The sequence below is a fragment of the Rana temporaria genome, chromosome 7 (assembly GCF_905171775.1).
Source record: "Rana temporaria chromosome 7, aRanTem1.1, whole genome shotgun sequence".
In the NCBI taxonomy this organism is placed as follows: Eukaryota; Metazoa; Chordata; class Amphibia; order Anura; family Ranidae; genus Rana; species Rana temporaria.
The window spans coordinates 207,953,184-207,969,688 of NC_053495.1; the positions used below are offsets into that span (position 1 = coordinate 207,953,184).

At 49.1% G+C, this 16,505-nt stretch overlaps 1 protein-coding gene across 18 annotated transcripts in view; it reads left to right on the forward strand.

Moving 5' to 3' along the window:
* The window catches only part of PTPRF (protein tyrosine phosphatase receptor type F), a 1,292,748-nt gene that overhangs the window by 1,179,163 nt on the left and 97,080 nt on the right, over positions 1 to 16,505 (forward strand). The window lies entirely within an intron of this gene.

Sequence of the window (16,505 nt, forward strand, 5' to 3'; positions counted from 1 at the left end):
TTTCCTAAATATCTTCCCTTACCTTAGTGCAGTCCTCCTTCACTTACCTCATCCTTCCATTTTGCTTTTAACCGCGTAAGGACCGCCGCACGACTACGTCGGCAGAAGGGCACGGCTGGGCACATGGACGTACAGGTACGTCCCCTTTAAGATGGCCAGCCGTAGGTCACGAGTGCGGTGCCGGCGGCGCGCTCACGACCTGGTCCTGTCCTTCGTGACCGCGCCCCCGGGACCCGCGCCCCCGATCACCGCCGGTGTCCTGCGATTGGGTCACAAAGAGGAAGAACAGGGAGAGGTGAGCGTAAACAAACCTTCCTCGTTCTTCCTAGTGTGGCTGTCAGCGATCGTCTGTTCCCTGTGTTAGGGAACGACGATCAGTGACATCACACCAGTGCCGATCCTGACTTCCCTGGGGCCCTAAGTGGGGTGCTGACTTCTTACCTCTTCTCCCATCCAGCCAGCGAGTTGAGAAGTAGGGTGAGGGGCCGAGAATGACTTCTCAACAGGCGGGGCCTCTAGTAATTTGTGGGGCCCTAAGCGGCTTGCATAGTGAGCCTATAGGGCAGATCGGCCCTGCATCACACGCACAGCCACGCCCCCCACACAGTAAGAACCCACCCTTAGTACACACAACCCCTACAGCGCCCCCTCCTGGTTAACCCCTTCACTTCCAGTGACATTTTTACAGTAATCTGTGCATTTTTTTATAGCACTTTTCGCTGTGAAAATGACAATGGTCCCAAAAATGTGTCAAAATTGTCCGATGTGTCCGCCATAATGTCGCGGTCACGAAAAAAATCGCTGATCGCCGACATTAGTAGTAAAAAAAAAAAAAAAAAATTATTGTATTTTTTGGGTATATTTATTATAGCAAAAAGTAAAAAATATTGCATTTTTTTTTTTAAATTTAAAATTGTTTATTTTTGTTTATAGCGCAAAAAATTAAAACCGCAGAGGTGATCAAATACCACCAAAAGAGCGATAATTTTTAAAAAAATTCAATATTTTTTACTTTTTGCTATAATAAATATCCCCCAAAAATATATAGAAAAAATGTTTTCCTCAGTTTAGGCCGATACGTATTCTTCTACCTATTTTTGGTAAAAAAAATTGCAATAAGCGTTTATCGGTTGGTTTGCGCAAAATTTATAGCGTTTACAAAATAGGGGATAGTTTTTCCCGTAACTGCGACATTATGGCGGACACTTCGGACAATTTTGACACATTTTTGGGACCATTGTCATTTTCACAGCAAAAAATGCATTTAAAATTGCATTGTTTATTGTGGAAATGACAGTTGCAGTTTGGGAGTTAACCACAGGGGGCGCTGAAGGAGTTAGGGTTCACCTAGTGTGTGTTTACAACTGTAGAGGGGTGTGGCTGTAGGTGTGACATCATCGATTGTGTCTCCCTATAAAAGGGATCACTCGATCGATGCAGCCGCCACAGGGAAGCCATGTTTACACGCGGCTCTCCCCGTTCTTCAGCTCCGAGGACCGATCGCGGGACCCCAGCGACGATCGGGTCCCGGTGCTTCGGACCGGGCCGCGCGCCTGCGACCCACGGCTGGGTAGATGTACAGGACGTACCGGTACGTGCATCTGCCCAGCCGTGCCATTCTGCTGACGTATATTTACAGGCGGCGGTCCTTAAGCGGTTAAAAGCAAAATGGAAGGATGAGGTAAGTGAAGGAGGACGGCACTGAGGGAAAGGAAGATATTTAGGGAATAAAAGAAATTGTACCTTTACAACCCCTTTAATCGCAGGCTCGGCGCCTGTGCCGTGGCGATCAGACAATAAAACTCCCAGCGCGATACCCGAGACGCCGCGCCTCACGTCCTGCGAGCGATCTCATTCCTCAGACTGACGGCTTTTACTTTGCGCCCGCGCGTTGTTGTTATTTTTTAATCTCGTGAAAGGTCAGCGTGTCGCTTCTGTCTTTCTCTGACAAACTTTATTACAAGAAGTCGGCGTAATTATTGAGCCGGTGCGGACACCTTGATACAGGCCCGGCTCAAAAAGGTGGGGGGGAGGGGTTAATCAGATTTATAAAATTCAGCGCTTGCGGAAAGAACGGCGGTGACCTTTTGCTCTCCCCCCCCTCCCGCGAACGGGTCGTAATCTCGCAATGTTTGCCGCGAAAAGAAAATATCATCCTTGTTAATTATTTTTAACAGTGGCTGTGAGGCGGGGGGGGGAGCGTCTGCCCGGGAAAGGGCGCCATTATCATTATAATCTCTTCTATCAACATCATAATTAATGCTGTGAATGACACGCCGGGCCGCCGCGTCACCCCGATGCTAAAGGCGTCCAGAATCCAGACTGGGATGGGCTGCAGATACCAGAGGGCTTTGTGGACCAAAACATTAGACCACAATTTGTGTACGAGGGCCTGAAGAGAACCCGTCACCACTAGGGTGACCACCAGTGCCGATCCTGACCTCCCTGGGGCCCTAGGCAAAATGACATGTGACATTAAAGTTGAGAAGACAGGGGGGGGGGGGGGCTGCCGAAAATCGGGGGGAAGGGGGTGTTCTGCTGTCGAAATGACATCTTACATTAAAGTGAGAAGCGGGGGGTGCTCACTTCTTATCTCTTCTCCCATGCAGCCAGCGAGTTGAGTAGCGGGGTGAGGGGCTAAAATTACTTCTCACCAGGCAGGGCCTCTAGTAATTTTGGGGGGCCCTCCGCAGTTTTGTGGGGCCCTAAGCGGCTTGCATAGTGAGCCTATAGGGCGGATTGGCCCTGGTGACCACATTTCCAAACTGCCATTCAGGGACACCCCCCCCCCCCTTCTCAAAACTCAGCTTGTGCTGTAACAAATCAAAACACAGTGATTGGACACAAGAGGTGGGATTTATGATTTCTCCAATCACAAGCAGGGGGCGGGATTGTGCTCCTTCAGGCATTCCCGGCCAGGACAAGTACTGTCAGTGAGTAAAGCGGTGATGCGGCGGCCTTTTTTTGGGGGCATCAGATTGGCCCGGGGGGGGGGGGGGGGATGTTGGCTGTGTCAGTTTCATTCCGGGACACTGTATTGTCCTGGAATGAAGATCACTGAGTTAGTCACAAGTCTCTGTACCAGAGAAGCTTACACTCTAATGTCCCCCCCCCCCCCCCACAGTCACACACTACTATTATTATACATTTATATGGCTCTGACATATACCACAGCGCTGTACAGAGGACACTTGGCCAGTCACATCAGTCTCTGCACCAGAGGAGCTTACACTCTAATGTCCCCTCCCCCCACAGTCACACAATATTACTATTATTATACATTTATATAGCTCTGACATATACCGCAGTGCTGTACAGAGGACACTTGGCCAATCACATCAGTCTCTGCACCAGAGGAGCTTACACTCTAATGCCCCCTCCCCCGCAGTCACAGGACCAGTTCAGGTGGATGTTGTTTTTTTAGGTAACCCCCCACAGGAGATGATTGTACCCCCCGGAGAGAAGAACGATAAGTACTGGTGGAATTTGTATGTTGGACCTCCATGCTGGCCGGCGCCGCAGTACTATCCTCCAATCCGCTGTGCTGCGTTTGCCACAAATAAACAAAAAGCTCTGCGAATGGTCACCCCTAACAAACACCGACTCCGATCCGCTGTGGAGTGCAGATAAAAATCCTCGGAATCGCCGCCCCTCGCTGCGGGAGCCTTGACAGAAGCCGGAGGTCGGGAAAATATGAAATCAGAAGTTTTGATAGAGCGGCTCTCTGTGACACCAACGCCATTATTCGATCAATGAATGTTCCGCCCCCCCCCCCCCCCATGAACGTTGCTGTACAGCTGCCTGGTGATCCAACACTTGACTCCACTCAGCAGTTGGCGCCCCGCTCGTATCCTGCCAATAAACATCCACATTCCCTCCGTCACCCAACACACCGCCTTGGAAATGGTGACAATTGGTGGAGCGGGGGAGGGGGGGGCACCCAATGCAATGGATGAAATAAAAGCCTCGGAGGGATGCGCTGACAGAGGAAAATGTATCTCAGAGAACAATACGGCCGGGTAGTGTGGAGAATCTTCATCATCAGATTATATAATAAAGCAAAAGAGCATCACTCAGACCAGAGCAACCAATCAGAACTCATTTCTCTTCCATCCAATCAATGGATTTCAATTTCTAATTGGTTGGTTCTATTAGGACTGATAATCCTTAACCACTTCCATACCAGGGGGCACTTACGCACAGGGCCGGGACAAGGGGCGGGCAGGAGGGACGGCTGCCCCCGGTGCAATGGTTTATTGCAGGGATGGGGGCACCCTGACCCTAACCCTAAGGGAAAGGAGGGGCGCATTTTGGCATCTTTGCCCTGGGCGCTGGATGACCTTATCCCGGCACTGCTTACGCACCTTTCTGCCCAGGCCAATTTTCAGCTTTCAGCGCTGTCGCACTTTGAATGACAATTGCGCGGTCGTTCTACACTGTACACAAACCATTTTTTTATCATTCCCTTCCCACAAATAGAGCTTTCTTTTGGTGGTAATTGATCACCTCTGTGATTCTTATTTTTTGCGCAAATAAAACTAAAAAAAAAGACAGAAAATTTTGAAAAAAAATAGTCTTTCTTCCTCAATTATGGGCACCGATGAGGTGGCACTGATGGGCACCGATGAGGTAGCACTGATGGGTAATGATAGGTGGCACTGATGGGCACTCATAGGTGGCACTGATTGTAACTCATAGGCGGCACTGATGGGCACTTATGGGTGGCACTGATGGGTACATATGGTTGACACTGATGGGTGGCACAGATGGGCACTGATGGGCACTAGGCATGGATGGGCACTGAGGTGTGGCACTGATGGACACTGAGGGGTGGCACTGATGGAATTGCTGTGCATCACTTGTTTACTATTTTGCCAGTCTGTGCCCATGTTGCCAGTCAGTGCCCATTTGTGGGCACTGATTGGCATCTATTGTGCCTATTTTTTTTACATGTGGATGGCCATGGGGGATGTACCTGGCCATCCACATGTTGCCCCCTTCCCTGGTGGTCCTGGTGGTCCAGTGTGGGCATCCGAGGGGGGGCTGCGTTGATAAACAATCAGCGCGAACCCCCCCCCCTGTCAGGAGAGCCGCCGATCGACTCTCCTCTACTCGCGTCTATCAGACGCAAGTGAGGAAGAGCCGATCAACAGCTCTTCGTGTTGACATCGTGATCAGCCGTGATTTGACACGGCTGATCACGTGGTAAAGAGCCTCCGCCGGAGAGCCTTGCAAGAGGTCAGCCGTGCTGTCCTCGGGCCTTTCCGTGCATTTCCGAATGGCGCCGATCGTCTGCGAACGGCGACGTTCGGCTCTGCTTGGCTCCGGCGCCCCCCCCCCCCCCCACACCTCAGCCCAAACACGGTACTGCACACCGCTTTGGCCTGAATCCTGCTCGTTTTGGAAGACAACACTCGCAAACCGAGTTCCGATTTTAAAAAATACAGCGCTCGTATTGCGAAACGCTTGTTAACCGGGTTACTCGCAATCCGAGGATCCACTGTAAATGTAAATGATCATGTTAAACGGATCCTATAATCTATGGGCTAGATTCAGAAAGACTTACGTCGGGCGTATCAGTAGATACGCCGTCGTAAGTCCGAATCTGCGCCGTCGTAAGTCCGAATCCGCGCCGTCGTATCTTTAAGCGTATGCTCAAATTGAGATACGCTTAAATGTTGCTAAGATACGACCGGCATAAGTCTCCAACGCCATTGTATCTTGGGGTGCATATTTACGCTGGCCGCTAGGTGGCGCTTCCATTGATTTCCGCGTAGAATATGCAAATGAGCTAGATACGCCGATTCAGAAAAGTACGTGCGCCCGGCGTTTTTTTTTACGTCGTTTGCGTAAGGCTTTTTCTGGCATAAAGTTACCCCTGCTATATGAGGCGTAGCCAATGTTAAGTATGGACGTCGGGACAGCGTCGAATTTTCCGTCGTTTGCGTAAGTCGTACGCGAATAGGGCTGTGCGTAAGTTACGTTCACGTCGAAAGCATTGACTATTTGCGACGTGATTTCGAGCATGCGCACTGGGATACTTTCACGGACGGCGCATGCGCCGTTCGTTAGTAACGTCAATTACGTGGGGTCACGACTATTTTGCATACAACACGCCCCCTACCAGCCTATTTTGAATTAGGCGGGCTTACGCCGGCCCATATACGCTACGCCGCAGTAACTTCTGGCGCAAGTTCTTTCTGAATACGGGACTTGCCTGTCAAAGTTACAGCGGCGTAGCGTATATGAGATACGTATATGAGATACGCTACGCCCGCCGAAAGATAGGCATTTGTATCTGAATCTAGCCCAATCTATTTTCTAGAGCGCAGATGTTTTTTCCAGGTAGCAACAAAATTCCTCCACGGCTGAAGAATGCGACAGAGTCCAGATCGATTGAACAACAGGGTCTCTGATCGATTCGATTGGTGTAAGCACATCCATTAATAATGGAATGATTCTATTGGAAGGTGTGACCACCAAGCTTTGTAAATAGCCCTCTGGTGGTCATCAGTATTCCAGGGAATGTAGTTAGCAGCCCTGCCTAATGACTGTTAATCTCCTCTAAACGCAGTGTCTAGTTCCCTGAGTAATGCACACCTGACCTGCGGGGATTGAGCCGAGCATCTGGCGATACCGTCCGCCACACAGCTGGAAGAGCTCAAAGCAAAATCAACAAATGGCGGAACCGTCTGCCAGCCAACCAGCTTTCATCATTTGGCTTATTTGGATGCTCTGCACTGATTGGTCGCAGCAGAAGTCTATTTTTAAATTGCTTCTACATTATCCAGCTGCTGGATGATGACAGTTAAATATATATATATTTTTCTCTACAGCTTTTATCATGAGTTACCTGTGTTCCATGATGTGCAGGCGGATGAATACTGGATGAATCTTCACTGCAGGGCTGCCCTGTCCTCTTCCTGCTGCTGAATTGTGCTGTAGGGGTTAACAGCGCCGTCGCACTAAAGACGATACGACACGCCCCCCTCCTTCCACCACTTACACCAAAAGTCCGATTACACTGGGCCAGATTCATCAAGAGATACGACGGCGGATCTCCTGATCCGCCGTCGTATCTCTGAGATCCGACGGTCGGATCTATGCGACTGATTCATAAGAATCAGTTCCGCATAGATCTCCCTTAGATCCGACTGGTGTAAGTGACTTACACCGTCGGATCTTAGGCTGCAATATCCCGCCGGCCGCTAGGTGTCGCTTCGGTTTTTTACGCGAGGAATATGCAAATTCCGATTTCCGCCGATTCCGAAACGAACGCCCGCCCGTCGTTTTTTTTTTAAGTCGTTTGCGTTCGGCTTTTTCCGGCGGATAGTTACCCCTGCTATATGAGGGGTAGCTAGTGTTAAGTATGGCCGTCGTTCCCGCGCCGAGTTTCAAATTTTTACGTCGTTTGCGTAAGTCGGTCTGGAATACGGATGGCCGCAATTTACGTTACCGCGGAAAACAATGACGTCCTAGCGACGTCATTTGAGGCATGCGCACTGGGAAATTTCGCCGGCGGCGCATTCGCAGTTAAATCGGCGCGGGAACGCGCCTGATTTAAATTGTACACTCCCCCTAGCCGCTGAATTTGAATTCCGCCGAGGGAGTTACGATCCGCCGGTGCAAGTTTCGAGGTAAGTGCTTTGTGAATCATGCACTAGCCTCGCAAAATTGCACCGGCGGATCGTAAATCACATAGATTACGCGGATCTAAAGATCCGCTAATCTATGTGAATCTAGCCCACTGCCTCTAACATGATCTGTGAATGGTAGAGAGTCGCCTGTGATTGGTCAGACTCTCCTCCATTCACAGATCATGTTACAGGCCATAAAATCTGTAAAATAACTTTTCTCCGTAGAGGGAGGAGTCGTCGTATCCTCTTTAGTGCGTAGAAAACTAACGCAAATGAATGGGTCCATGTAAAAACATACAAACAATGTGGGACTTCCTTCGTTGCATAAAGCTGTAGAAGAAAAAAATGTTTTTAGCTTCACTGCAGAAGAAAAAAGAAAATAATAGTCAAATTGCATTAACGTAACAATAAAAAAAAGTGCGAGTAAATTATCGACCATAATCGGCTCCACATTATCTCGTTACCTGGGCAATGCATGACCCAGCGTAGGTGGAGCATTCATGGTGATTAGAAGTTTAGGAGGTTCCTCTCCCTCACCCACCACCACAGGTCTCCTTGCCAGGCCATCAACTTTGCCCTTCTAGAGAAGCTTTGTGAACATCAACTTGTCCTACCCAACCTTTCTAAAGAAGCTTTATGGACACCAACTTGTCCTATGCAGCCCTTCTAGAGAAGCTTTGTGAACATCAACTTGTCATACCCAACTGTTCCAGAGAAGCTTTATGGACATCAACCTGTCCTACCCAGCTGTTCTAGAGAAGCTTTATGGACCTTACCCTCTCCTACCTATCTCTTCTAGAGAAGCTTTATGGACCTTACCCTCTCCTACCTATCTCTTCTAGAGAAGCTTTATGGACCTTACCCTCTCCTACCTATCTCTTCTAGAGAAGCTTTATGGACCTTACCCTCTCCTACCTATCTCTTCTAGAGAAGCTTTATGGACCTTACCCTCTCCTACCTATCTCTTCTAGAGAAGCTTTATGGACCTTACCCTCTCCTACCTATCTCTTCTAGAGAAGCTTTATGGACCTTACCCTCTCCTACCTATCTCTTCTAGAGAAGCTTTATGGACCTTACCCTCTCCTACCTATCTCTTCTAGAGAAGCTTTATGGACCTTACCCTCTCCTACCTATCTCTTCTAGAGAAGCTTTATGGACCTTTCCCTCTCCTACCTATCCCTTCTAGAAGCTTTATGGACCTTACCCTCTCCTACCTATCTCTTCTAGAGAAGCTTTATGGACCTTACCCTCTCCTACCCAGCTGTTCTAGAGAAGCTTTATGGACCTTACCCTCTCCTGCCCAGCTGTTCTAGAGAAGCTTTACGGACCTTACCCTCTCCTATCTATCCCTTCTAGAAGCTTTATGGACATCAACTTGTGCTACCCAGACATTCTACAGAAGCTTTATGGACAGCCAGGTGCATGTTGCATGCACCAGATAATTCTGGGAAGACCACCTATGGTGCATTGCCACAAATAAAGAGCATTCATGTATTGCAGACACAATTTTCCTGTATCCATGATATTCAATGAACAGCTGCTATGATGTAATAATGATCTTATCTGATGAGAGGCCCTCTTCTCCTGAGGATGGCCGTTACTCATACTCCATTGGAAGAGTAGGTCGATGTATCTTTTTATGCTCCAGAAGTGTTCAGTCTTTTCGGATCGGCTTGGATTTCCTGTTGATGTAGACGTTATTCCCAGGCCCGTCTGGCCCAGGGGCCTCAGCTGTCTGATGGACGGTCAATGGAAAGGGCTTTGATAGGCCGCTTTGTTCCTCATCTTGTTTGTTTAACTCTCCGTCTTCCCGAAATCACATGAATAATTCCGCTGGCTTGTCTCCTACAAAGGCCAAGAGGAGCTTTTCACGGCTCACTTCTATGGAGAACCAAACACCTTCTTCTACTGTCACTGATTGTGGATGTCGGGATGACCTGTTTTGAAGAAGAAAAGTAACCTTAAAAGGAGTGGCGACATTTAGCGTTAAACGCGTACATGGGCGCTCGAGCCTGCGGCCTGTCTCTCTAATTAGGCAAATTAGGCGCTCGCCTAAGGGAAGTTCTTCCTACGTGCTGGCCAGTTGTGTGTGCTTTCAACATCCATCCAACATCGTTTCTGCGGCCAATAAGATCTACTAGTTTGGTGGTTTAGTAGTCAACACACCTTGCCGTATTAAAGTCCTCGGTTTGAATCCCAGTTGGGACATTTGTGAGGGTTTCCTCTGAATACTTTGGTTTTCTCCAACACTTCAAAGACTTGCTGGTAGGTGGATCGGCTCCTGTCCGAATCCCAGGAATAGAGTGGAGATCTTTCAGTAGGGAGACTAGTTCTGTTGACAACCAGGAGGGATTTCCTCTCACTTCCTGCTTTGGCTATGGGACAGGAAGTGAAGGGATATCTCCCCAATGGGGCACAGATGGGGAAAAAAGAAACTGACGGGGGTTATAACCCTCCCTTACCAAAATGAAAAATACAATTTACCTTTAGTTCTAATTTAAGAAAGGGAATAAGGTTTCTTATTCCTTCGAGTGTTTTTAGACTGGTTGTAGGCCACAGGTGTCAAACACAAGGCCCGCGGGCAGAATCTGGTCCTCCGGGCCTTTTCATGTGGCCCTCGCCCCTGCAGGAGAGCTCCAGCCCTTTTCTGGTCCTCCTCCAGACCCTTACTTTCTGCTTTCAAGCAATGCGTCCAGTTTCTTCCCAGCAATGATGTAAGGGAGGGTGGGGGACTGAACATCTGATGGTGGGGTGGCTCTTGACATCTAATGTAAGCGGAGGGGACAGGGGTGGACTGACAATTCATGAGGCCCTCGGGCAATAAGAGATTATGGGGCCCCCGGGCTATAGGAGATTATGGGCCCCCCAGGCAATAGATTACGGGGCCACACAGTACTGTATGCACACCTACAGACACACATTATACATACCCACACTGAGAAGGTACTGGAGAGGCGGGGCTAGGGTGACCACAAACTGCCATTCAGGGACACCCTCCCTTCCCAAAAGTCAGCTTGTGATGTAACGAATCACAGCACAGTGATTGGACACACGACGCGGGATTTATGATTTCTACAATCACAAGCAGGGGGCGGGGATTGTGCTCCTCCCGGCATTTCTGGCCAGGGCAAGTACTGTCAGTGAGTAAAGCGGTGATGTGGCGGCCTTTTTTGGGGGCATCAGATTGGCCCGGGGGGTGGCTGTGTCAGTTTCATTTCGGGACACTGTATTGTCCTGGAATGAATGTGCCCGGGACAGACCTGCAAAATGTGGGACTGTCCCGGGCAATCTGGGACTTGTGGTCACCCTAGGCGGCGCAGCTATAATCTTGGGATTTTTAGACCAAAAGGATGTCGGTAAGGGACAGATGTAAAAAAAAAACACAGATTTTTACATACTGTCCCTGGTTTTACTGAAGCTGGCAACCCTAATGGGGCCCCCTAGTGGCATGGGGCCCTCGGGCAGTGCCCGAGTGCCCAAATGGTCAGTCCGCCCCTGGGAGAGGATGCGCTGGACATCTAATCTTACAGAGGGCCCTTTTGAGGGCCATCATTATGCTGACGCGGCCCACAATGAAATTGAGTTCGACACCTCCTGTTGTAGACAGTTTATTTCAGCATTATGTGTTACGGGCCCATCTGTGCCTTTTGTACAGCACTGCGGTATATGTCAGAGCTATTATGAATTAATAATAATAGTGTGTGACTGTGAGGGGACATTAGAGTGTGAGCTCCTCTGGTACAAAGACTGATGTGACTGTGGGGGGAGGGGACATTAGAGTGTAAGCTCCTCTGTACAGAGACTGATGTGACTGGCTCAGTGTTCTATGCACAGCACAACGGTATATCTCAGAGCTATATAAATGTATAATATTAATAGTGTGGCCATATCTGGGATAATAGAGTGTAAGCTCCTCTGGTGCAGAGACTGATGTGACTGCCTCAGTGTTCTATGTACAGCACAGCGGTATATGTCAGAGCTATATAAATGTATAATATTAATAGTGGGATAATAGAGTGTAAGCTCCTCTGGTGCAGAGACTAATGAGAATGGCTCAGTGTTGAGAAATATTTAAAACTTCACTGAAATTTAATTTTAAAGAGGATAATATTAAATGACACACAAGTTTCCGCTGAAATTAGAACTGGAAATTAAACCTGACGAGGTGACATATAAGAATATTCTGAGGCGTAACCCGCATTTAACCTTTTCAGTGCTGGCATCTCTTCTAAGTGATTATTACGGTGACCTGTAGACAGCTGTAAATGCCAGCGTCTGAATAGAAAGCTAATAAAAGTGATTTTATTATATGTTCGGCTGCGGGGGAGGAGAGGGGGGGGGACATTGTCACCTAGCTGTGTCCTTCCTGCTGTGGGGAAACCAGAAGTCCCAGCGGACCCTTTGGCAGCATTTAGTTTGTTTTCACCTTACACTGGATAGAGGACCAGTGATTGGTGCCCACCAGGGGCGGACTGACCATTGAGTCACTCGGGCACTGCCCGAGGGCCCCATGCCACTAGGGGGTCCCATCAGGGTTGCCAGGCTCAGTAAAACCAGGGACAGTATGTGTTTTTTTTACATCTGTCCCTGAAATGTCCGAAACCGACATGCTTTTGATGTGAAAATCCAGAGATTTTAGCTCCCCCGCCTCTGCACTGCCTCTTGGCATCCAGGGGCCCCATAATCTTCTATTTCCCGGGGGCCCCATGAGTTGTCAGTCCGCCCCTGCTGCCCACCCTCCTGTGCATTGCAGAGGAAATGAGCACCACTGTGGAGGGTAGCAAGGCATTGCTGAAAAGCACAGTCGGATGTTAGAAAGTCAATTCAGTGGATTTAATAGAGGCTGCGGTCTGAAGGCCGAGACGGTGAAGCTGACACACCTCTTTTTAAGCTTTAAGAAGACAATACATAACTCTCTAAATTATTATTAAAGGGGGCCAGTAGTGAGCTGATCCCTGAGGGCGTATCAGGCCTCATTACACCAGGGAGGGAAAATGGCTAATTGTGCCCAATCTGGTCATTTTCACTTAGGGGTGTACTCACTTTTGTTGCCAGCGGTTTAGACATTAATGGCTGGGTGTTGAGTTATTTTGAGGGGACAGCAAATTTACACCGTTATACAAGCTGTACACTCACTACACAACATTGTAGCCAAGTGTCATTTCTTCAGTGTTGTCGCAGTGCCCAGGTGTGCCCTCATTAAGACAGCCCTGCCTAGGCACACCTGGCACACCCTGTGCGCACGCCTATGACTCTAATGCTAAAATATTAGACAATTGCCCCTTGATGCCCCCTATGTTGCCCAATGATTTGCATGCTCAGTACTGATGGGGAATTTAAGGGACCTGTAATGCCGCGTACACACGACCATTTTTCCGTCGGAATAAACTCAGACCGGGTTTTTCCGACGGAATTCCGCTCAAGCTGTCTTGCATACACACAGACACACCAAATTCCGACCGTCAAAAAACGCGGTGACGTACAACACTACGACGAGCCTAGAAAAATGAAGGTCAATGCTTCCGAGCATGCGTCGTATTGTTTTCTGAGCATGCATGTTTTTTTCTCCGTCGGAATTCCATACAGACGAACGGAATTTCCGATATAAATTTTTTACCGTCGGGGGAAAAAAGAGAACATGCTCTCTTTCTAAGTCGGTCGGAATTTTCGACGGAAAAAGTCAGATGGGGCATACACACGGTTCGGAATATCCGATGAAAAGATTCCGTCTGACTTTTTCCATCGGAAAATTCTCACCGTATGTACGCGCCATTAGAAGCCGTTTTTGGAGGTTCTGAGGTTACATGGACAGCCCCCATACGTAGCACGGTTGCCCAGCCCCCGATGACAGATCCTGCAGATGAGATGGGGCCCCGGGCTCTGTATTGTGGATACTTTGATGGATAATGATGAATTCAGTGTTGCTGTTGTCAGTCGCCGGTGTTTGTTTTGCAGGCGTGTATGTTATTATATGGCATTCCCAGAATAACCCCCGCAAGCCTTACAGTTCTGAGCAACAACCGTCACCCTGTGGGCAGTGCAGCTTGCATCGCTTCTGACTCATTAGCTAATTGGCAGTTGTCGGTGAGCTTATTACTGGCGGCCGGGTGCCAAGTGCTGCACAGACGCTGCACCGGGGGGCCCCGGACCCTAATGGCTCTGGATCTCTGTGTTTGCGTGCCAGCGCACAGGAGGGGGTTAAAGGGCGACTTATTTAAATTTTTTTGGGACGGCAGACGTGGCAGCGAGAATGCGTTGAGAATTTGGCTTCATGGAAGAGAGAGACTCGATCTGTTGTCTCCATAGTGATGGCATGCCGTTTCTTCCGGGGGGGGGGGAAGTTTGATGTCTCCCTGGCACGGCTCGCTCCCTGGCACGGCTCGCTGTAAATATTGGCTGGTCAATGCTGAAAATCCGGGCCGACCCATTTGACGTCGGGTGTGCAAGTCTTGGAGAGGGCCCGGCAGAGCTGACTGCTTTTATCACCCATGTCCATGGGCGTCCGCTCCATAGGGCAAAGGGGGGCAATTGACCCCCCCTGGAAAATCGAGAAGGTGTTGAAGAGTATTGCGGCTGTGGGCTGTCTGAGCGGTCCCGGGCCAGATGTCACACAGACACAGCGAGCAGAGTGAAGCCGCCTCCCCTCCAGTGTTTATGTGTACACAGGGGGAGGGAACCTGCTGTGCCCATGCCGTGCTGATGGCTGATCTGAGGTACTGAATGGGATGGGGGGGTCCGTCTGTGCTGAAGGGGGGGTTTGTGCTGAATGGGGGTCTATCTGTGCTGAAGGGGGGGGTCTGTGCTGAATGGGGGTCTATCTGTGCTGAAGGGGGGGTCTGTGCTGAATGGGGGGCTGTGCTGAAGGGGGGTCCATCTGTGCTGAATGGAGGTGTTTTTGCAGAATGGGGGGTCTGTGCTGAAGGGTGGGGGTGTGTGCTGAAGGGGGGTCTGTACATTCTCTAGGCTATATTTATATGGGCATGGAGTGAAGCTGAATTATCTCAAGAGCTATTTCACACTGCCAGCTGGCCGCGTTATCGGTAAAGCGCTGCTTTACCATTGTTTTAGCTGCGCTATTTGGCCGCTAGCAGGGTGCTTTTAAACCCTGCTAGCGTTTGAAGAAAGGGTTAAATGCAACTGTTAATTGCCACTGCGGAAGCGCCCCCCCCCCCCCCCATAAAAAAATTCAGCGGACACCCATGCCCATGTCCATATTGAAATAATGTTTCATCCGATACAACTCGAATGCTACAATTGTAACATTATATTAACTAAAGAGCTGCAAGAAAAAAAATGGAGACTATATTATTGGCAAGCCAGTCAGCATATTGGCGAGCCAGTCAGCTACATACACAGATAGAGGATCAGTAGCACCGGCTTTGCATGCAAAAAAGTGTAACAAAAAGATACATATTCCTGAGTGGCTAAAGGAGGGGGGATGGGGAGCACTTACTGCATGTCTACAGTCACTGTCACACGGCACGGCCTCCTTCCAGCTATTGGGCCTCCAGTGAATATCACCCACCCCTTCCACCTGTCAGCTTACACGCCCCTCCCACTGCAAGCCTACTGTCTGCTTCCAGGTGACAATCTACTATAAACACAGAATTCAGGTAATTATCCCGAAAAATTGTTCCATAACCCGTGGAGGAGGATGACATCATTACCATAAATATATCATTGTTTAAAGAGTGCTTGATGGGGCGCCGTCTAGATTGAATGTTTCTATGCAGGAAAAAAGTATAACGATGTTTAAGTTAACCGACTAATCCACTAACTAACTCTTTTCCCAGAATTCCCTGTAAAAGGTTTATCTGAAAACACAGAGCGAGCAGCGAAGGACTCCGGGAACCCAATCCATATGATGTTCATGATCGGCCCTTGTTTTATACATTGTAAAATGAACTAAAGTTATGATTTGTTGGTCATCTGGATCAGTGGTCTCCAGACTGCGGGCCCACGGGCTCCCACTGACACCAATGATGAGGCACCATTCCTTCATCCGACGCCAACAATGGGGCACCATTTCTCCCACTGACACCAATGATGAGGCACCATTCCGTCTACTGACACCAATGATGAGACACTGTGCCTTACATTGACACCAATGATGGGGCACTATTCCTCCCATTGACACCAAGGATGAGGCACTACTTCTTCCATTGACACCAACAATAGGGATCTATTCCTTCCACTGACACCAATACTGGGACACTATTCCTCCTACTGACACCAATACTGGGACACTATTCCTTCCTCTGACACCGATACTGGGACACTATTCCTCCTACTGACACCAATACTGGGACACTATTCCTTCCACTGACACCGATACTGGGACACTATTCCTTCCACTGACACCAATGATGGGACACTATTCCTCCCACGGACACCAATGACGGGACACTATTCCTCCCACTGACACCAATGACGGGGCACTATTTCCTCTTATTGACACTTGAGGGCCTGCATATGTAATGAGCAAAAATGAAAAGCTTCACCTTAAATAGTTCACATCAACAAGAGAGATGAGTGTGTGGCTGACCCAGCCACTGTGTCCACCAATTCCATAAAGTAGATCTTTGGCAACCCAAAGATTTCTTTCCAGCACTGGGCAATCTTGGATGGGTTAGATCACAGGTGTCAAACACAAGGCCGGCAGGCCGAATCCGGCCCTCTAGGCCATTTCATGTGGCCCTCGCACCTCCCCTGCAGCTGCAGGAGAGCTCCAGTCCTCCTCCAGACCCTTACTTTCTGCTTTAAAGCAATGCATCAAGCTTCTTCCCAGCAGCAGCATAAGGAAAGGGGGATGCACTGTGATGTAAGGGAGAGTGGGGGACTCAACGTCTGATGGTGGGGGGGGGGGGG